Below are 23,476 nucleotides of genomic sequence, written 5' to 3'. Positions count from 1 at the left end.
GGAACCTTTGAATATAATTTGACTGAAAGTTTGAATGAGTCAAGAAAGTTGAGAAACAAGAAGGTAACTCCAAGAGAATTAGACTATAGAAAACAATAAAGAAACGATAACAAATTAGACATAGGAAAGAATGTGGGATTGACACTGATATAATGAACTGCAGAGGAAAACAGTAATTAATATTTCAAAATATTTTCCTAACCCATTTATTCTCTTCATTGACTAAAATGACAATTCTATTTCAGATAGTCTAATCTCCTTTCAATTGAATCCACTATGCTCATTTTGTTCACCAAAGAATTTCTTCCCATAGAAAATCCTGACCACCTCTACTACTTCTATGCTTTCTTAGGTGTGCAGAAGTTTTAGAAAACACTGTTCACTTAAAATTCTTAGAAAACATTAAATAGTACCATGGATTGAGAAAATAAAAATAACATATCAAAATTTATCCAATTTAACACAGTATTTAACTATTCTATTAGTTGAAAAAAAATGTTAATGAACACAGAAAGAAATAAGTGAGAAAAGCCAAATCTCTGTGCTCAAGGAATATATAATCTGGTAAGGAAGGTAAGAAACACTTAAATATATTACAATAATTATATTTATGGGTGCCATGATTAAAAACACAACAAAATAATATCACTATTCAATAGAAAGGGGATTATTTCTGCTTTAATAATTATGAAACAATCATAATTTGAGGTAGTTTATGAATTAACAAATGATTTTTATATACCAGCACAAGGATTATTTAATGAAGAAGAAATAAGACATCTATTTAAAAGTAGTGTGCATTCAAAGGGCACACTGATAGCATGCTTAATTGTTCTAAAAAATGGAAGGCAAGATCCATTACTTAGGATAAATATAAAAGTATACCATGGACATACAGAAGTATTTGTGGGAAACCAAAAACCTAAATTAATGGGAGATTAGGAATTTATCAAGATATAATTATTACAGGTGATGACTTTATGCAAGGTAGACTAAATATAAGATTACCATTTATTAGCAAGGGCTTCCAAAACAAAATACCACAAAGTGAATGGCTTAAACAACTAAAATTTATTTTTTCAAATGTCTGGACTCTGGAAGTCCTATATCAAGGTGTCTCCAGTTTGTATTTCTTCAAAGATCTCTCTCTTTGGCTTGCAGATGACTGCTTTCAGATTTTATCCACGTTTGTCCTCTGTGTGTGTGTGTGTGTGTGTGTGTGTGTGTGTGTGTGTGTCTACTCTCCTACTGTCTCATTATCTTTTTATATTGACACCAGACCCATGAAATTAAGGCCCCACCTTTGTGACCTTATTTAACTTTAATTATCTCTTTAAAGGCTCTGTCTCTAAATATAGTCACATTGGGGATTAGGGCTTTAGCCTATGATTTTGGAGGAAGGGGCACAATTCTTTCCCATGACATCTATTATACAGATTTTTCTGAAAACAAAGTGGATGGTGATATGTAGGAATATAGAGAGCAGAGGGAATGGATTTGATGTACCACAGTTTTGGTGGGAGACTAAAAATCAGAAAAGAGAAGGGACAGCAGATTCTCAAATAATTCTTAGGCTTCTGTTTGCATGAGAAGAAGGACCATTTATAAATGTATGAATTTTAGTATGTCACCAATTGTGAAATAAGATATACTATAAAGTTTCAAACAAAAAGATGTTATATTCTTAAAATAAAAAGCACTAACTAAGGATATGTGGACACAGACTAGATCACTTCAGATCAACTGTATTTTCTTTTATGGAAGCTTACTGAGCTATTAGTTTGGGAAACTTTTGGGGTACCATACATCTGGATTTCAGAAAGGCATTTCAGAAGGTCTAACATAAGGTCATAGGAACAAAAAGTCATTTTGTTGGAAGGCAGGGCATTTGTGTGGAGTTGTCAATGGTTGATCATGTTCAGAAAGAGCTGTAATTACTGAAAAATCTGTCAAGAGAGAAAACAGATTCTAGTAGCATGCAACAGAGGTTTTAGCCTCTGCTCTGTTTTACATTTTTATCAATGACTTAGATGATTGAAATTGCAGACAACACAAAACTGGAAGTAATAGCTACTATATTGGATGACAGACAGACGCAAATAAGAAACAAAGGATACCAAATGTCCTGTGAGAGTTACATCTGAAAATCAACACAATGTATCAAAGTAGATTTATACAAAGTCACCCGAAAGGCAGGCAAGGTCTTAGCCTTCCAAGATTTAGTTGTAATTTGGCTGACTGCATGATCTTTTTTTCCAAAAAGAATATGACCTCTTTCTGTATATAATGAGAACGTTTAAGATTTATTCTCGTAGCAACTATTAAATATGCAATAATATTATTGACTATAATCACCATGCTGTGGCACCTGAGTGGCTCAGTCAGTTAAGCCTATGACTCTTGATTTCAGCTCAGGTCATGATCTCAGGGTTGTGGGATTGAGCCCTACAGCAGGCTCTGTGCTCAGCTGGAGGTCGGCTTGTCCCTCTCCCTCTGCTCCTTCCCTGCTCATGCTCTCTCTCCCTCTCTCAAATAAATGAATGAATGAATAAATAAATAATAAACAAAATCTTTAAAAAAAATCACCATGCTGTATATTACCTACCCATGAATTACTTATTTTATCATGAAGTTTGTACCTCTGGATCTCCTTTGTCTATTTTGTCTACCTCCAACCCCTGCCCCTACTCATTTTATGAGTTTTGACTTGTTTGTTCACTTATGTTTTTAGACTGCACATATAAGTGAAATTATATGGTATTTGTCTTTCTCTGTTTGACTTTTTCACTTAGCATAAAACCTTCAAGTTCCATCCATATGGTTGCAAATAGCATGATTTCTTTTTTATGGCTGAGTAGTATTCCATTATATAAAAAAATTGTGATTTTGTATAATGACAGGTGGTAACTAAACTTATTGTGGTGATTATTTCTCAATGAATGCAAATATTGAATTAATATGCTGTATACCTAAGATTAATATATTATACTTTATTAAAAAATATGTCAAGTATGAAGTATCAATCATGAGTAAAAGAAGAGTCGCAGAGGCAAACATTGTTACCATTCTAGCCCTGCTCAGGAGAGAATCTTGGTTAACAGGTTTCAAATATTCATAATCCATTAGCAAGATAATTATTAGTAATATGTTAATAAACATGTTATCCTGATACCACCAATACGAGTTTCATCTATATTTGACCTTATAAAATGCTGTCAAAACAACCATCTGTTGAAACAGTTTGCTACTGTTTTCAATTATGGCTCTGCCTATAGGAAGAGAATAAGCCACTAATACCAAGTCAAAGATTCTCTTTTTAAGAGTTACATACTTTTTTGACTAAATTGTTCTTCTGATTTTATAGATCAATTTTGAGAGCTTGATTACATTATTTCACAAGTGAAAGATGGATCTATTCTGGGCGTAATTATACAATGTTTTCTGACCCTGCCAGTATGAGGGTCAGATTCTGTTCCATGCTAAATTCATGAATATATGAGCACCATAATGAGAGGCCTCTTGAAGCCAAGCTCTGGCCATTTCCAGGAGACATACCATTCAATACAGCATTGACATTTACTATTCAAAATCAGCATTTGCTTTAGTTTTTAAATTCCAGCATGTATTCAGAATCAACTATAGAAAAAGTAGTGACAGTAATCCACATCAACACACATGGAAAGGGCTTAAAGGTTTTTTTTTTTTTTTTTTTTTTGGATGACAAGATAAATAGTAACACACAACATGAAGGAGAAAAAAAATATTTCACTTCTAAGAACAGTAGAATTGATGTATACAGATAAAAGAATATAATAGATCTTATATTTTTAATACTCGTATCATAGTATGTAGATCTAGTGAAATATTTTAAGATATACAGTAAATTAAATACTGTTAAGAATGGGGCAGTTAGAATAGTAAGAGAAACTTAACATATATATTTAAAATATATTGCTATAAAAGATTAAATACATGCAAAATGCATAAGGAATAAAACATACACATTATACCCATCACTTTGCTTATTTTACATTGCTAATACTGCTAAAATCCCTTCCCTGATCCATTTCCTCTAGTTCCTCCACAGAAATTTTTTCTATCCAAATTTTATGTTTATGATTCTGATTCATCTTCCATAAACTTGCTTTATACATATGCATTTATAAGGATACAATGATGTTATTTTGTGTGTTTCTAAACTTTAAAGAAGTTGAGCCAATGAGGTATATCCTCCACAACTTAATTTATTCCAAGAATAATTACATTTGTAAAATTCATAAGTGTTACTATGTGCTGTGTTATTTTATGCATATTCACTTCTGTGCAGTATCTCATTATATGAACATATAATGAATATATGAATATAATCTATTTATTATTTTGTCAATAGATATATACGTAGGTTCCCCCCCCACTTTTTTTCTTATTTACAAACAATGCTACAAACACTTATGTACATGTGTTCTGTGTGATTTAAGTTTCTCTAGTGTGTGCACAGGGACAGAATGGCTGGGTTACAGATTATACACATCTTTGACTTTACTACATTTTGTTAAGCATCTTCTAATGTGTATTCATAGTAGGTACTCTAACCACAAATAAATATGGCTACTGTTGGACATTTTCACCAACACCTGATATTGTATTCTCTGTCATTATAAGCAGTGTTTTGAATTTGTAATTATGTGATGACTAATGGGGTTAAACACCTTAAAATACCTTTGTTAAAAAAATTACTATTATTTTTTTATTATGTTACGTTAGTCACCATACATTACATCATTAGTTTTTGATGTCGTGTTCCAGGACTCATTGTTTGCGCGTAACAATTTATAACTTTTGGGGAAGTAGGAGAATTTTAATCTCACCACGGATACAGCTAGGTAACAGCTACATTTGTGTAAAAATGACTTGAAGACTGGCAGAACTGACTCTCCACCGCTAAATGCAGAGAAAAGGCCACATCAAAGAGGGTGAGAAGGATGGTGATGTGGTCTTGAGCTACCCGGACCTTTGGAACTGTCCGCAGGAGGGAGAGATGTGGAGGTGCTAGATGAGAGGACAGACTCCCATGTTAGGTACCCCAGGCACAAGGGACATATCCAGGGAAGAAAAGTCCCCATAACCTTTGGATTTGAAATCTGAAGGGCCTAATAATCAGTGGGGCTTAACACCTGGAACTTTAAAAATCAGAGGCTCATTCTGGGAGAGCCAGAGGGCAGAGTCCCCCATCTTAAAGAGACAGCACCACAAACAGCTCAGCTGAGATACTGCACAGAAGCAGCAGGTGGAAAATGCCTGGAGTATACTCAAAGCATATTTATTTACTAATTTTCAGAGATTGTGTTGGAGAGTCAGGGACTTTTGGGAGACTTCTCTAAGATGAAAAATGCTGGCAGGCACAGCTTCCCTCCCCGCCCACCCCCCAGCAGAGGTACATAGACACCTGCAGGAACCAGCACACCACCAACACTCGCCACCTAACTCGTTAACAGTGTGTCCCACTACCGAAGTCTTCTCAGGATCCCCTACCTCCAACACAGCAGGCCTCAACAGGAGTTTTCCTAGGCAGCTCCAGGTTCCCTCCTGCAATGGATGAGCAGATCTTGCTGGCATCACTCACCTGGACCCATGTTCTTCTGTAGAACTGCCCCCTCCAATATGCTCTTGGCTGGAGCCATCTCCAATGGAGATAGATGATATAGAAAAGGATTAAGAACAGATGAAGAGCTCAATACCTGAAATACACTAGAATGAATAAGTAGTAGACTAGAGGAACCAGAAGAACAGATCAGCAACCTAGAAGAAAGAGCACTGGAAAGCAATCAGGCTAACCTAGAGAGAGGAAAAATTAGATAGATAGATAGATAGATAGATAGATAGATAGATAGATAGATAATTGATTGATAGATGATAGATAGATAGATAGACAGATAGATGATAGATAGATAGACAGACAGATTAAGGCAACTCAGCGCAACCATCAAGTGTAGTAACATTTGCATGATAGGGACCTGCTGGCACAGAGAAGGAGAAGAGGGAGAAAAGAGGGCTAAAAATTTATTTGAAGAAATAATAACTGAAAACTTCTCAAATCTGGGGAAGGAAACTGAAATCCAGATCCAGGAGGCACAGAGCCCTCAACAAAATAACCCAAGAAAGTCACTGGCCATAGCAATATTTTCCTAGGTAGGTCTCCTGAGGCAAGGCAAACAAAAGCAAAAATAAAATATTGGGACTACACCAAAATAAAGCTTCTGCACAGCAAAGGAAACAATCATCAAAACTAAAAGATGACTTACTGAGAGAAGATATTTGCAAATGACACATCCAATAAAGGATTAGTACCCCAAATATATAAAGAACTGATGGGTCTCATACATCTCAACACCAAAAAACCCAAATAATCCAATTAAAAATGGGCAGAAGACATGAACTTACATTTCTCTAAAGCAGATGTACAGATGTCCAACAGACATATGAAAAGATGCTAAACATCAGTAATCTTCAGGGAAATGCAAACCAGAACTATAATGATTTATAATCTCATATTTCTAAGAATGGCTAAAATCAGGGCACCACTTGGGTGACGCACTTGGGTAAGCATCTGACTCATGGTTTTGGCTCAGGTCGTGATCTCAGGGTTGTGAGATTGAGCCCCGCGTCATCTCCATGCTCAGTGCAGAGTCTGTTTAAGTTTCTCTCTCTCTCTCCCTCTGCCCCTCCCCTCCACACTCACTCTTTCTCATTCTCTCTCTCTCTCTCTAAAATAAATACAGAAATCTAAAAAAAAAAAGAATGGCTAAAATCAAAAACACAAACAAAAAGTGTTGGTGAGTATGTGGAGAAAAAAGAAGCCTGGTGCGCTGTTGTTAGGAATGCAAACTGATGCAGCCACTGTGGAAAATATTACGGAGGTTCCTCAAAAAATTAAAAATAAAATCACACCATATGAATTAATAATTGCACTACTGGATATTTACCCAAAGAATGAAAAAACACTAATTTGAAAAGATATATGCACCCTTATTTTTATTAAAGCATTATTTGAATTAACCAAATTATGGAAGCAAGCCAAGTGTCCATCAATAGATGAATGGATAAAGAAAGGGTGGTACACACACACACACACACACACACACACACACACACACACACACAGAAGAATCTTAATGAGCCATAAAAAAGAATGAAAGCTTAGCATTTGTAACAATGTGGATGGACCTAGAGAGTATAATGCTAAGTCAAATAATTCAGTCAGAGAAAGACAAACACCATATGATTTTATTCTTATGTGGAATTTAAGAAACAAAACAAATGAACAAAGAAAAAGGGGACAAACCAAAAATCAGACTCTTAACTATAGAGAACAAATTGATGGTTACCAGAAGGCAGGTAGGTGGGGAGGTATGAGTGAAATAGATGAAGGAGATTAAGAGTACACTTTATGGGGCGCCTGGGTGGCTCAGTCGGTTAAGCGACTGCCTTCAGCTCAGGTCATGATCCTGGAGTCCCGGGATCGAGTCCAGCATCGGCGTCCCTGCTCAGCAGGGAGTCTGGTTCTCCCTCTGACCCTCCCCCCTCTCATGCTCTCTATCTCATTCTCTCTCTCAAATAAATAAATAAAATCTTTTAAAAAAAAAGAGTACACTTTATGATGAGCACTGAGTCAGGTATAGAATTATTGAACTAGTGTATTGCACACCTGAAACTAATATAACACTGTGAGTTAAGTATACTGGAATTAAAATTTATTTTTTAAGTTTTTATTTATTTATTTATTTATTTATTTAATTAATTTTTTTAAAGATTTTATTTATTTGACAGAGAGAGACACAGCGAGAGAGGGAACACAAGCTCAGAGAGTGAGAGAGGGAGAAGCAGGCCTCCCGCCGAGCAGGGACCCAGGACCCTGGGATCATGACCTAAGCCTAAGGCAGACCCTCAATGACTGAGCCACCCAGGGCCCCAAGTTTTTATTTAAATTCCAGTTAGTTAACTTACAGTGTAATATTAGTTTCAGGTGTGAAATTCAATGATTCAACACTTCCATATGACACCCAGTACTCATGACAAGTACATTCCTCAATACTGGAATTAAAATAAAAAAAAATTTGTTTAATAAATCTTTGATATTTTGTTTTTTGTATAGCTTTATTCCTTTCTAATTGTTATTTCTTAATGATATGATGTATTATTTATGCATACTATATATTACACCTTTGCCATTTTTTTACATGTTATCAGGTTTCAAGTTTTTATTTTTTGTTTTTATTATTTTTCAGGTTTTGATTTTTTAAAAATAAACTTTTCATATTTCAATAAACTTAGATTTACAGAAAAGCACAGAGTGTTTCTATATAACCCTCATCCAATCAAACCATTTTTAACATTTCACATTACTATGGTGTATTTTTCAAACTAAAAAACTGATATTGATGTATCACTATACCATACATTGTATTTTTTAAGGTTTTATTTATTTTTCAGAGAGAGAGCAAGTACAAGCAGGGGGAGCAGCAAGCAGAGCAGGCAGAGGGAGAAGCAGGCTCCCAGCTGAGCAAGGACCCCGATGCGGGGATCAATCCCAGGACCCTGGGATCATGACCTGAGCCAAAGGGAGACACTTAACCACTGAACCACCAGGCATCCCTATACCATACATTTTTTTTAGATTTCACCAGTTTTTCTATCATTTGGATTTCACCCCAGTTTTTCCATCAATGCCCTCTTTCTGCATCAAGATCCAATTCAGAGTACCACCTTTGTATTTCATCATATCTCCCCAGTCTCTCTGGCCTGTGAAAATTTCTCAGTATTTCTTTATAGTTTCTGACTTTAACAGTCATGAAGAAAACTAATTAGGTATCTGTAGAATGTTCCTCAATATTGGTTTGTCTGTTTTTCTCATGATTAGACTAAATTATGGACTTTTACAAAGAAATGAAGTACCTTTCTCATCACAAGATATCAGGTATATATGATATCATATGATATAGGTGTTAACTATAGTTATTTAATTTAGTGGCATTTGTCAAATTCCTCCATTGCAAAGTTACTAATATTTCTTTTCCTTTCCCTATTCTTTTATTTCAAAGTCATTAATCTAGTCTATCCTCAAGGAGGATGAGTGAGTGAGAATTAAACTTCACCTCATATACACGGAAGTACATATACATAATATTTGGAATTATTATGTAAGAAAGATTTATCTTTCTCCTCCATTTATTGACTCAATTATTTAGTTCTCATTATAGATATGAATATTTATTTTCTACTTTGGGTTATGATACTATGTTATTTTTTTTTTGTGCAAGCTTTTCCAGCTTTGGCCACTGACAGCTTTTCCGAGTTGGTTCCTGTGTCTCTATGGCATATCTCAACCTTATGTCTTATGAACACTTCTCTAATTTCTGGTCTGACAAGATACTCCATGGTGCCATTGTGTACTTTTCTTAATCCATTATTAGATTCAGTCATTTTTCCAAGGTGTTCTGATTTTTGACTGCAAATAATATTTAGAAATAAAAATCTTAGTAATGATTGTGCTCATTTCCACTGCATTGCTTCTAGGTCCTCTCAGCAGAATTAGTATTATATGTATGTACACAATCCCATGAATATGCATTTGAATGCTAATTTCTGTAGCTATCTGTCTCTAAATGCATTTAGTTAAATATGAGTTCAGATTTATTTCTCCAGCCCAGTACTACAGGGATCATTCTAGAACGTCTCTCGTTTATCTAAATTCTCTCCCCAACAGTGAGAAATCTGATTCCAGAGAATTTTACTTCTTTCTAAAATGATTGTCAACTGTATTTTATGCCAAGGTTCAATATATGCTAGAGTCTGCTTCTGGGTTCCCTATTTTATTCCTTTGGTTTATTTGTTTAGCCCTTTGCCAATACCACACTGTTTTGCTTACTATAACTTTGTAATAATTTGTGACTTCTTACACTACAAAGTTTATGCTTTGTTATGCTTTTCTATAAATATCTTGCCTAATCCTGGTCATTGGAACCTCTGTATGAAATTTATAATTATTCATCTAGTTCTCTGAAAAAAACACATCACAATTTGTATATTTGAATATAATTGGGGTGCTTAATATGTTGAATTTTTCTATTCATGAATGTATCTTTCCATTTATTTGAGCATTCTTTAATGTCATTTAATATTATTACTTTTTTTCATAAATTGTATGCTTATCTTTTGTTGTATTTATTGTTAAATACCTTATTTTGTGTGATAAATGACAACTACGTATATATTTTCTAACTCTTACTGGCTTTTATCAAAGATTGATTTTGTTTTTATTGATCATGTGTCCAAAAACCTTGCTAAACTTGTTTATTTTTTCTCCATAGATCATTTTATATTATTCAAATAGTGACTGTCTTTAGTTTAGATTATAATGGCTACAACTTTTAGTAGAATGTTGAACAGAAAATAATATAGAATGTTAGGTTTCATTTCTGGTTTTCTAAGGTGTACTTGAAATGTCACCATTAAATATTAAAATAAGTGTGTGCATGCATTTAGAATTCATGCATAGCATAAAAACACACAAAGGCTACACATATTCTTTATCAGGTAAATGCATTATCTATCTATTGTTGGTTTGCTAATAAACCTTTTTAAAAGTAATGGGATTCATTTATATAGAAATATTATAGTGACATGATCATAAAGATTTTCTCCCTTACTCTATTATTTTGAAAAATCACATGTGCAGGTTTTATCATTATATTAATTGATTTTCTTTCATTACTGGAATACTCACAACATGTTCATAAAGCACAATTATTTTATATAGTTGTGTATTTAGTTTGCTTATGTTTAGGATTTCTTATCTAAGCATACAATTTATATTATATGGTAAAATGTATCTTCCTTATACTCATTTTCTGATTTAAGTAATAAAAAATATTCTAGTTTCAAAAATACATTATAAACTATTTCTTTTTATCCTATTTTCTGGAATAATTTAAAAATAATCACTGTTACCAGTTTTTTGAATGTCTGATAAACTCAAAAACATCTGTGCTCAGTGAATTTGATGGATGGATTTTAAACTAATGATTAAATTTCTATAAGAGTCACAAGACAATTTAGTGTTTCTATTTTCATACTATTATTAACTACTTATATTTTTCTAAAAGATGTTTGATTTTTCTTAATTTTCAAATGTATTATTTCATTGATTATATTTTAATATTTGTATTATGTAATACTTGGGCCCCATCTCATTATTATTGTTACTAATATTAATTTGTCTCAATTTTTTGTCTCAATATTTCTTGATTTGAATTGCTGATGGTTTGTCTATTCAATTAGTTTTTTCCCCTAAAGATACAAGTTTTTATTACATTTTAACTTTCTATTTTCTTTGTTTTATACTACAATTAGTATTTGTACTTTTAAAAGTACTCTTCTCCCCCGTTTTGCATTTATTATGCAAAATCAACCACACAGACAAAAAAAACCTACTCTTTAATTTTGATACTTAGCTGATTAATTTTATCCTTTCTTAATTGTTAGTAAAGATACCGTAATGATTTTAATCTCTTTCCTACTGCAATGTTTTCCACATCTCTTACATTTGGTAATAATGTAAAACTTCTTATGCCTAGGGATTTTGATGAACAGCTCTTTTTTTTTAAGATTTTATTTATTTATTTGAGAGAGAGAGAATGAGAGATAGAGAGCACAAGAGGGAAGAGGGTCAGAGGGAGAAGCAGACTCCCTGCTGAGCAGGGAGCCCGATGTGGGACTCGATCCCGGGACTCCAGGATCATGACCTGAGCCGAAGGCAGTCGCTTAACCGACTGAGCCACCCAGGCGCCCATGATGAACAGCTCTTAAACTACTGCATATGTTGTATTATAATCTTTCCTAAATATTTAAGAAATCTTTTATCATTTCTTCTTTGACTCACAAGTCATTTAAAAGTAAGTTTTTATATTTCTAAATATATTTTGTTTCTATTTTTGTTGTTGTTACCATTATTATTTATTTGCACTGTGAGAAAATATAGCCTGATTCTTTAAAATTTATTCAGATGCGCCTAGTAAGTAGTCAATTCTTTTAATTTCAACTTCTATAGTTGAAATGGAAGTACTCTACATGCCTTCCAAGCCAAGTTCTTTTCACTTGATTTTTCAACTCTTTTATGTATTTACTGGTTTTGTATCCACTTGATCTCTAAATTACTCAGAGATATATTTTTAAAATTCCTAATAAGTTTGTGACTATTAGAATTTCCACTTGTGTTAAACATCAGTTTTTGCTTTGGTGTGTGTGTATGTGTGTATATATATATATATACACATATATATATACTATTTTTAGTTATTTATTTGAGAGCGAGAGCGAGCAAGAGAGAGTGAAAGAGCACAAGCAGGGGGAGCTGCAGAGGGAAAGGGAGAAGCAGGCTTCCCACTGAGCAGGGGCTGGGTCCAGGACCCTGGGATCATGACCTGAGCTGAAGGCAGATACTTAACCTACTGAACCACTCAGGTGCCCCTGCTTTATATATATTTTAAGTATAATTTTTATTAAAGTAAAACAAAATATACATTTCATATGTACATACTTAAATAAACATAAAAAAGTTGTTAACCATAAACATAGAAGGGAATAGACTGTACCACTACCACAGAAACCTACTCAATCATTTTAGAAAATAATCACTATCCTGATTTCCATTATCAGAGATTAGTTGTATTTGTTTAATGAAAAGCACAGATTATGTTGTCTTCTGTCTCAATATGACATGTTTGTGAGACTCATCCACATATGTTGTACCAGTAATTTGTTCATTTTTAATTCTGTATATTATTCCAACAGTAAAACAGATTGATATATCACAGTGTATTTATCTATTCTCTTGTTGAGGATAACAGCTTTTGGCTTGCATATATAATGCTATTGTAAACATTCCTTTAAATGTCCTTTGGTACACATATTAATACATTTCTGTTGGGTTTCTCTTTAGGTAGTTACTGGGCCATTGGTTATGAAAATGTTAAAATTTAATAAATAATGTCAATCAGCTTCTGAAAGTGATTTTACCAAATTACATTTCTATCAGTAATATATAGGGATTCTCATTATTCTCCATCTTCAGTGATAGTTGGCACCATCAATCTTTTAATTTCAAGCCTTCTGATGGGTGATTTTTTATTTCCTTTAGTTTTTCTTCTTTATTTCCCTGAAGATTAATGATGTTGAGCAATTTTCAAATATATATTAACTTCTTAGATATTACATTTAAATTTTTCATTTTTTCACTGATTCAAAGGAACTCTTGATATATTCTTGTTAGGAATTTTTATTGAGTAAATGTGCTACAAATAATTTATATTACTCTGTGGCCCATTTCATGCCATTTTATGATGCTCTTAGTGGTATCTTTGATGAGTTAATATTTCAAATAATATTTTTCTCCAGCATCCCATATATTAAAAATCAAGTATCCTTATGTTTGTGCTTTTGTTTCTGGAAACTAATCTGTATGCACTATTTATAACTATGGTATATGGTGCATATACTTTTGAAATTATCATTTTATAATAGTGATAATATAATGAAAATTTGAAATGTTCTTTTAATAATCTTATGTTATTTTTTAACTTCTATTTTTATATCACAGTGCCCTTTACATTGCCATGAATATTTTGCTATGAAGGTATAACCACCTTGGTTAAAAAACACTTTAAAAAATACTTCTATAGTCCCACATCGGACTCCCTGCTCGGCGGGGAGTTCTGCTTCTCCCTCTGACCCTCCTCCCTCTCGTGCTCTCTATCTCTCATTCTCTCTCTCTCAAATAAATAAATAAAATCTTTGAAAAAAAAACTTCTATATGCTTCTCTTCCATTTTTTAAATATTCTGATGGACCTAACATAGTAAAAAATACTTCTATATTCTTCTCTTCAATTTTTTAAATATTCTGATGTACCTAACATAAGAATATCTAAATATATAAAGCAAATATTTACAGACCTAAAAGGAAAAATAGACAGCAATACAATAATAATAGGAGACGTCAATATCTCATTTCTAATAATGAACAGATCATTCAGGCATGAAATCAATAAGAAAATATTGGACTTAAACTACCTGTTAGACCAGATAGACATAGATATTTACAGAACATTTCATCCATCAGAAGCAGAATACACATTTTTTTCCCAAGTGCACATGGAACATTCTCTGGGATAGATCATGGGTTAAGCCACAGAATGTCTTAACAAATTTAAGATGAAAATCATATCAAGCCTCTCTTCAGCCACAAAGGTAAGAAACTAGAAATCAATTACAAGAAGAAAACTGGAAATTTCACACCGATGTGGAGATTAAACTACATGTTGCTGAACAACTAATAGGACAAAGAAGAAATCAAAAAAGAGACCAAAAAATAACTTGAGACAAATAAAAATGGAAATACAACATACCAGAACTTACAGTATGTAGCTTAGCAGTATTAATAGAAAAGTTTATAGTGATAAACACCTAATTAAGAAACTAGCAAGAGCTCAAATAAACAGTCTAACTTTACACTTCAAGGAACTAGAAAAAAAATGACAAACAAAACCCAAATTTAGTCGAGAAAGGAAATGACAAGGACTAGAATGGGAATAATGAAATAGAGACTAGAAAGACAATGGAAAAGATCAATGAAACTAAGAGCTCATTGTTTTGAAAATTCAATAAAAATAGACAAACCTTTAACAAGAAAAAAAAAGGAAACTCAAAAATCAGAAAGGAAAGGAGAAATTATAACTGTACCACAGAAATACAGTGGATCATGAGAGATGACTATGAACTATTATATGCCTACAAATTTGACAAACAAGAAGAAAGGGATAAATTTCTAGAAATGTACAACCTCCCAAGACTGAATCATGAAGAAATAGCAAATCAGTATAAATTACTAGTAATGAGACTGAATCAGAAACAACCACCTCCCAACAAACAAAATTCCAGGATCACATGGCTTCACTAGTGAATTCTACCAAACTTTTCAGGAGGAGTTAATGCCAATCCTTTTCAAATTCTTCCAAAAAATAGAAGAGGAGGGAACACTTCCAAACTCACTTTATGAGGCCAGCATTACCCTGATCCTGATTCCAAAACCAGACAAAAACACCATGCAAAAAGAAAATTACAGGCCAATATCCCTAATGATCATAGATGTAAAAATCCTCAACAAAATATTAGCAAACTGAATTTAAAAATACACTAAAAGGATAATATATCATGGTCTAGTGAGATTTATTCCATAGATCAAAAGATGGTTCAACATACACAAATCAATCAATGTGATACACTACATTAAAAAAGTGAAATATAAAAATCATATGATCATCTCAAGAGCAAAAAAAAATGTATTTGACCAAAGTCAATATCCAGTCATGATAAAAATCTCTCAGTGAATGGGTACAGAGGGAACATACTTCAACATAATAAACACCATATGATAAACCCTGAGCTAACATCATACTCAGGGGTGAAAAGAAGATGTGTATACACACGCGCACACACACACACACACACACACGCGCGCGCACACACACACACACACACTGGAATATTGTTCAGCTATCAGAAAGGAAATCCTGCTATTTGGGACAACATGGATGAATTTTGGGAATCTTATAACTTCCAACCACTTTTGTATTTTATGTCTTCTTTCTAGAATCAGTTTCCAGTTTTCTAATTCTTACTCTATTGAAGTATGATTTGTTAATTCATTATTTCTGAAAAGGCCTTTGCCTCATTCTCATAACTGAATGTTGTGTTTCTTTATCCTAGTTGTAGAGTTTTAAGCTTATAGTTATTTTCTCTTAACACTCAGATTTTATTTCAGCATTTTCTATTGATGTTGCAAATTCTCATGTTAAGGGTAATTATTGTTTATTTGTATATAATGACTTCCCTGTTTTTAAGACATGTTTGTTTTAATGATTTGGGGCAGTTTTAAAATACACTTTGTTGTAGAATTCTTTTTATATATCCTTCGTAGGTTTTTGTGTGCTTTCTGAATTTGAGGATTAATGACTTATTAGTTGTGGAAAATTCTTAGTCATTTTCTCACTGACGATTTTCATCTATCCTTGAGCAATCAAATTAGACCCATGAATAATATGCTTATTTGTCCTCCATACTTCTTAATTATTCTTATATATTTTCCTTCTTTCTGTTTATTGAATTTCTGGTTAAATTTTTCATATTGGTCTTTTCTGTTGACTAATTTTCTCTTTAGCTCTGTTTAGGTTTTATTACCTCCATTTGTTGAGTTTTGCTTTCTCTTTTTTGTCTCTCTCTCTCATACGTAACAGTTTGCAGAAACACTGTGATAGTTTTATAAATCTTGTTTGATCCTGTTGATAGTCTTTTATTTCTGGGTCTTATTTTATTTGCTTTTTTTTTACATTTTATATGAGTATTTTAAAATCAAGTTTTCAGTAATTTCTTTCTCTGCAACCCACTAGAATTTAATTTTGTCTTTTGGAATTTTGAGGTGCTGGATTTAAGGTGAATTATTCAAGGCAGAATTTGTATTTGTTTCAGACAGCACTCTTAGGTTCTACCAATCAGGAATTATTTTAAATTTATATCTCATATTAAGGTATCTTACCCAAGTATGTAGGGCAAGTTTGTAGTTTGAAAATCTACTTATATTTACCAATTACAGGGTAGAATTATTTTATCCTACTTAGAATGTAAAACAGTAATTTAACAGATTGGCTTTCTGTAGAGCTGATTTTTTTCTCTCCCACAGTTTATAGTTTCATAGGTAATGGAAGCTCTACAAGGCTGTATATGTATATGGATTTATATGAAAATCTTGGTTCTTGGTTTCTAGTTCCCCTTTGATAAGGCTTAATTTCTTTTCTGAAATCCCCCACAGGACATAAAATTCCATGACTTTCAGTTTTACAATTAGGACATGTCCTCAGGGCAGCTCAGGATTTGCTCACATTTATCACAGTGATTTCCATTTTATTTGTGTCTGCAGAAGATTTCCTTCATTTGTTTTATTTTTTTAATAAACTTACCCAGTATTTAAAAGGATTTTTCCCCTACTGTGAATGATTATGTTTGATGAAGTAGGAAAGCTTCTCATAATATTCTTACAATAATATTTCTATATCCTAAAGATATTTCATATGTAGGAAATTTGCCATTTCCTCTGGTATTTTAGCTTAGGGAAAATATGGAGCTGGGGTGGGAAGTGATGATATGTCTTTTTTGTTTCCTTGTTTACTTTTTTAAAAAAGATTTTATTTATTTTATACACACACACACACATATATATGGAGAGAGAGAGAGGAGGAGCAGATGGAGAGGGACAAACAGACTCTGTGCTGAGTGCAGAGCCCAATGCAGGGCTCCATCCCACGACGCAGGCCTAGATCCCATGACTCTGAGATCATGACTTCAGCCAAAATCAAGAGTCTACCATTTAACCAACTGAGCCACCCATCCACCCCTTAACTTTTTATTATAAAAAAACTCAAACATATATAAAAGTAGAAGGAATTGTATAGCAAATGTCTGTGTACCCATTATGCAGCTGCAACAATTATCTTATCGCTAATTTTCTTTTCTCCAACCTCACCTAGTCCTTCTGGGCCTAAGTACTTGAAGGAAATCCAAAATATTTAATCCACATATATTTCAGTATGCTTCTCTATGAACAAAGTATTCTTTTTAAATAAACAAATAAAAACAGCCAAACATACCCATATTATCATTATGCACTCTTTTTGTAAACTTGTGCTAGAGATATTCTTTTTTTTTCTTTAAATTTTTTATTGTTATGTTAATCACCATACATTACATCATTAGTTTTTGTTTTTTAAAGATTTAATTATTTATTTGAGAGAGCGAGAATGAGAGAGAGTACACGAGAGGGGGTTGGGTCAGAGGGAGAAGCAGGCTCCTTGTTGAGCAGGCAGCCTGATGTGGGACTCGACCCGGAACTCTGGGATCATGACCTGAGCTGAAGGCAGTTGCTTTACCAACTGAGCCACCCAGGCGCCCTACATCATTAGTTTTTGATGTAGTGTTCCATGATTCATTGTTTGTGCATAACACCCAGTGCTCCACGCAGAACGTGCCCTCTTTAATACCCATCACCAGGCTAACCCATCCGCCCATCCCCTCCCCTCTAGAACCCTCAGTTCATTTTCAGACTCCATCATCTCTCATGGTTCGTCTCCCCCTCTGATTTAGCCCCTTCATTCTTCCCTTCCTGCTATCTTCTTCCTTTTTTATTATTTCTTAACATATATTGCATTATTTGTTTCAGAGGTACAGATCTGTGATTCAACAGTCTTGCACAATTCACAGCGCTCACCGTAGCACATACCCTTCCCAATGTCTATCACCCAGCCACCTCATCCCTCCCACCCCCCACCACTCCAGCAACCCTCAGTTTGTTTCCTGAGATTAAGAATTCCTCATATCAGTGAGGTCATATGATACATGTCTTTCTCTGATTGACTTATTTTACTCAGCATAACGCCCTCCAGTTCCATCCATGTCATTGCAAATGGCAAGATCTCATTCCTTTCGAGATATTCAATCTATCTGTATGCTGCAACATGGAACAAATAGCAGTAACAATACAAAATTAGATACGCCAACACTCTAAAGGAGTATTTTCTCATATTTAGAACTTTTCCAGAATTAAATGTGCTACACTGTTTGTAGGTTTTTGATTATTGGATTCCCACCTGTCAGCGCTACATGGGTAGGGATTAATTCTTTGTCTAATATTCTTTACTTGATACTCTTCTACCTTCACAGGGTAACTTAATGAGCCAAGTTGATGGTAAAGGTGAGATTATATATTCTGTATGTGAAGAACATTCTTAAAGATTTTAAACGAGATGTTATTTGTACCAATTATAATCCTTTTTGATTTTGACTTTTAGTTATTTCGTGTAGGAATTCAATGGTCATGGCTGGGATTTCAAATTTGAAAAATAGCCTATAAAGATGTTCTTACGTTCAACAATAAGTATATTCTAATTCTTAGAAATTAGTCCTACACCCATGTGTATCTGCTTTACAAATATTTTTCATGTGTAGCCTGTATGAAAACTTTTATTCTGTCTTGAGCAAATTTGGCTCAATCAGTGCTCTCAATTACCATATAAGTTATAATGTAATGTATAACATCAAAACAAGTTCTATCTCCCCCATTTTAGTTCATTTTTTTGTGATTCTTCACTTTCTTTAAAGGAATGTGTGTAGAATGAGGAACAAGTGAGATGTAATTATTATGTTGCTATGCCACATAATTCACATGATCTTTATAAGTTTACCATTCTAAACACTAGTCCAGCAATCCAGCTTTATTATTATAAATGTATATCTATATAAACATATATAGATATAGTGGCATCCTTTATAAGACACTAATCTGTTTCATCCTTTAGATGTCATATTTTGCACTTACACCCTTTAGCAATTTTGTTTCATCCAAATTTCCCTTTCCTTAAGTATCAAGATAGTCTCAATGCCTGTCATTTCACAATCATTCCTCATTTTACTTGAGCATTTTAACAATTTAACTCATAAAACATCACATTTATCACTATGTGCTATATGTCACAGCTATACTCAGAGCTATATCACTGACTCATGTAACTCTTAACCCAAATCCCATTCATATTTTACCCATCTTTCAGTATCTGGGTAAGGTCCCCTTTTCTCCAAGAAATTGATGTCTATCCATTCAACCATTACCAATCCCTATTTTCTGAATTCTTATTATCTCTACTTTATGATCCACTTTTTGAGTTTTCTTTGTATTGTTTTTTAGTTGATACCATTTATATCTAAAACTTTTAAAGGAACTTTAAGTTCCTGTAAGTTTGTTAAGAAATGGATTATCAGGCGCCTGGGTGCATCAGTAGTTTAAGTGTCTGCCTTCCGCTCAGGTCATGAGCCCATGACCTGATTCTCCCTCTCCCTCTGCCTGCTGCTTTCCTTGCTTGTGCTCTTTCTCTCTCTGTCAAATAAATAAAATCTTTAAAAAAGAAAAAAAGAAAGAAAAAACAGATTATCTGTTTTCTTACCTCTACCTCCTACCAATATTCCTACAAGTGACTTCAAAAGTGCTCTATAAGATAGATAGTAATACATACTTACTGAATTACATTGGCCGAAGTGGTTAATACCTTTCTCAATAATAAAGCCATTTTTCACCAACTTCACTTAACTTTGCTGACATAGGTAAAACTTTAGCTTTCTTATTTAGACAATGAAAATTTATTTATGCATATGCCATTTAACTCACAGTGATCGATACAGATTTAATTGAAATGAGAAAGGGAATTTGAAAGGCAGAAAGAACTAAATTGAATGTAAAATTTCTGGCAGTACTCCTAACAGTTGTTCCTCATAATTTCCTTTAAAATTACTGTTAGACATTTTTTACTACAATAAACCACACAATTTCCACAAACATTCAGAAATGTGTATTTTCATTTGATCCTGAAATTAAGCTAAACTCTTTATCATTTTGTATATACAAAAAACATATTGGGCCCATTAAGATTAGTAATGAGAATTGATTTTACAGGGTATAATTTGAATTTTATGCATGTCATTCTAACTGGGCTAATGAAATTATTTTGGTTGCCAGAAGCATTTCAGTCTGGCTATCTGGAGTGCAGCATCTTTCTTACATGAGCTGCCAGAAATAAAAGCATTCATTTGCACTTCTAGACAGAAAATGTGGGTGTCTACAGACTGCCATACAGAACTAGAGAAACCAATTGGACAATAAAAACCTTTAAACTATCTCTCCAGATGGCTAAGCTGCTGTTCCTTCACGTGGAACTTCAACACCCTACTTTAGGTGATGGCATTTTTGCCTGTGTATGAAAATTCTGAAGATACGTTTAGAATTCAACAAACTGTACTCAGCTTTGCTGGTAATCAATATTTTTAGCATGAGATTTGGAGGTGTAATATTTATCATACCCCTGATGATAGGAATATGCAAGTTTCTTCAAATAACTGTGTAAACATGAGCTTTCTTTACAAACAGAAGCAAATATCTGTGTCACACAAAGGAAGAAAAATGGCAAAGAGACACTAACATTATCAAGCTTGATATTCTATTGACAGTCAATAACTTTTTTTTTTAACACAAGGAATGAATCAAAGGCACATCTCTTATGTTTTGCATGATAAAAATCATTTATTATAGCTTTTAGGAAAAATGACTAAATGAGTATACAAATGTTTTTTCTCAGAGACTGTTGTCATGAAATGGCAGCCAATAGCTTCTGGATATATTATATTTTATTGGTATTGTACAGATGTGTATAATTACTGTTTTGCTTTGCCTGAATAGAAGCCATCTGTCTATCTTAGGAGGATTAGAAAATTTAACAGACTCAATCTTTTTAGCAGCAAAAATCTGAATTGCATCTATCTATCTATCTATCATCTATCTATCTATCTATTTATCATCTATCTATCTATCAGCTGTCTACCTACCTTTCATCTATCTATCCACTTCATGAGATTTAAGGGACCTCTATGAATGGTCATCCCTGGACAACTAAACTGTGAGAAACCTTGAACTATGCAGAATACTGACATTAATAGTCAATTATTTTCTAAAAAAGGCTGCATTAAATGCATTTTGCTAACATTTTAGATTAAATATGGGTTTTTTCTACTTGTAAATTGAGCAGATCAATTTATTCAATGTTATTATATATTAATGGTTCATTTTACTGATTTTTTTTGCATCTATTGAGGCAAAATCTTGTCTTGTTTCAATCTCTTAATGTGGTGGGCTCCATTAGTCAGTTTTTCAATACTGATTCTTGAATTTGTAAAATATGTATATATATAGTCTGATACATGCATTTTATTTTTTATTTACTTTTAAAGATTTATTTATTTATTTGAGAGGGAGCATGATTGAGTGGGAGGGGCAGAGGGAGAGGGAGAGATAGAACCTCAAGCAGACTTCACACTCCAGGTGTATGCCACATGAGGTTCGATCTCATGATGCTGAGGTCATGACCTGACCCAAAAGAGAGTCAGAAGCTTAACTGACTGTGCCACCCAGGCACCCCTGATATATGCCTCTTAAACATTGTTTGTTCTTAGTATCTATTGCTCTATAACAAAGTAGCACATAAGATTAAACAAAAAGTATTTTGCTGTATTTTAAAATTTTGTAGGTCAAGGATTTGGGGAATATTCTACTTACTAATTCTTTTACTCCTAGACATGTCAACAAACAGCTTGGTGATACTCGTTTGGTGGAGGGATTAAACTTGAAGTCTAAGTTGGTTTAGCACAATCACATTCTGGCCTCTGGTAGAGGTAATTACAAAGTTGGAGTTCCATTGAGGAACCTATACTTAGTCCTCTGTGTCTTGGGCTTTGTCAGAGCATGGCAGCTTCAGAGTAGATGGACTTCTTATATGGCTGTTCAAGACCCCAAAAGAACAACAGTAGAAACTTAGTGTTTTCAGAGACTAGGCTAATAACTGCCTAGCATCACTTGATGATACTCTATTGGTCGACAAAGTTATGAAAACCAAGCCATTTTCAAGAGAGATTGAGATTCCACTTTGAGTATGAGAAACATCAATTAATTTATAGCCATAGTTTATCCTCCGTAGGGCTGAAGGCAGATTGCCTATATTTTTGTGCATTTTTTGCATATATTTTAACGAGTGAATTTGGTTCTCCTCCATCATCTTAAACATGTATTGAATAGCTTTTCTATATATGTCTATATGATTGATTACAAGTTTTTATACTGCTTCAACAGTTTACATATTTATGGAAGCATATTGAGACATATAGAGTGATTATAACTTTATACTTGAGTTTTTTGTTACATATTTTTGGGCCTTGCTTTGTGTGTATAAAACTTCATGATTTTTTAAATCTTCTTATGGAATGCTTCTTTTATCATTATTAGCCATTTTGCTATCTTTTAATATTTTACTTAAATTATTTTTTATAATTTTCATTTGGATAATTCTTTCTTTTGGTTGCCATTTGATATATATGCTTTTTCAATATTTATTTTAACTGTCTTAAAAGATGTATATAGGGGGATGATTAGGTGGCACAACCGGTTAAACATCTGCCTTCGTCTCAGGTCATGATCCTGGGATGGAGTTCCTCATTGGGCTCCTTGCTTGGTGGGGAGCCTACTTCTCCCTCTGCCTGCCTCTCTCTCTCTCTCTCTCACAAATAACTAAATAAAATCTTAAAAGAAAAGATGTATATAGGTATAATAGTTTATAATTAATTGTTTATAGCTTAAATATTATAATTTATTTATTATATTATATTATATTTATATATTATATATAATATATATCATAATTATAAATATAATAATATATTATATATATTAATATATTATATATTACATGTTATATTATATATTATATAATATATTATAAT

This window comes from Callorhinus ursinus, unplaced genomic scaffold (genome assembly GCF_003265705.2).
Source record: "Callorhinus ursinus isolate GAN/ISIS: 27379988/994484 unplaced genomic scaffold, GSC_fseal_2.0 scaffold7, whole genome shotgun sequence".
In the NCBI taxonomy this organism is placed as follows: Eukaryota; Metazoa; Chordata; class Mammalia; order Carnivora; family Otariidae; genus Callorhinus; species Callorhinus ursinus.
Note: the sequence above shows the minus strand (reverse complement) of the source record.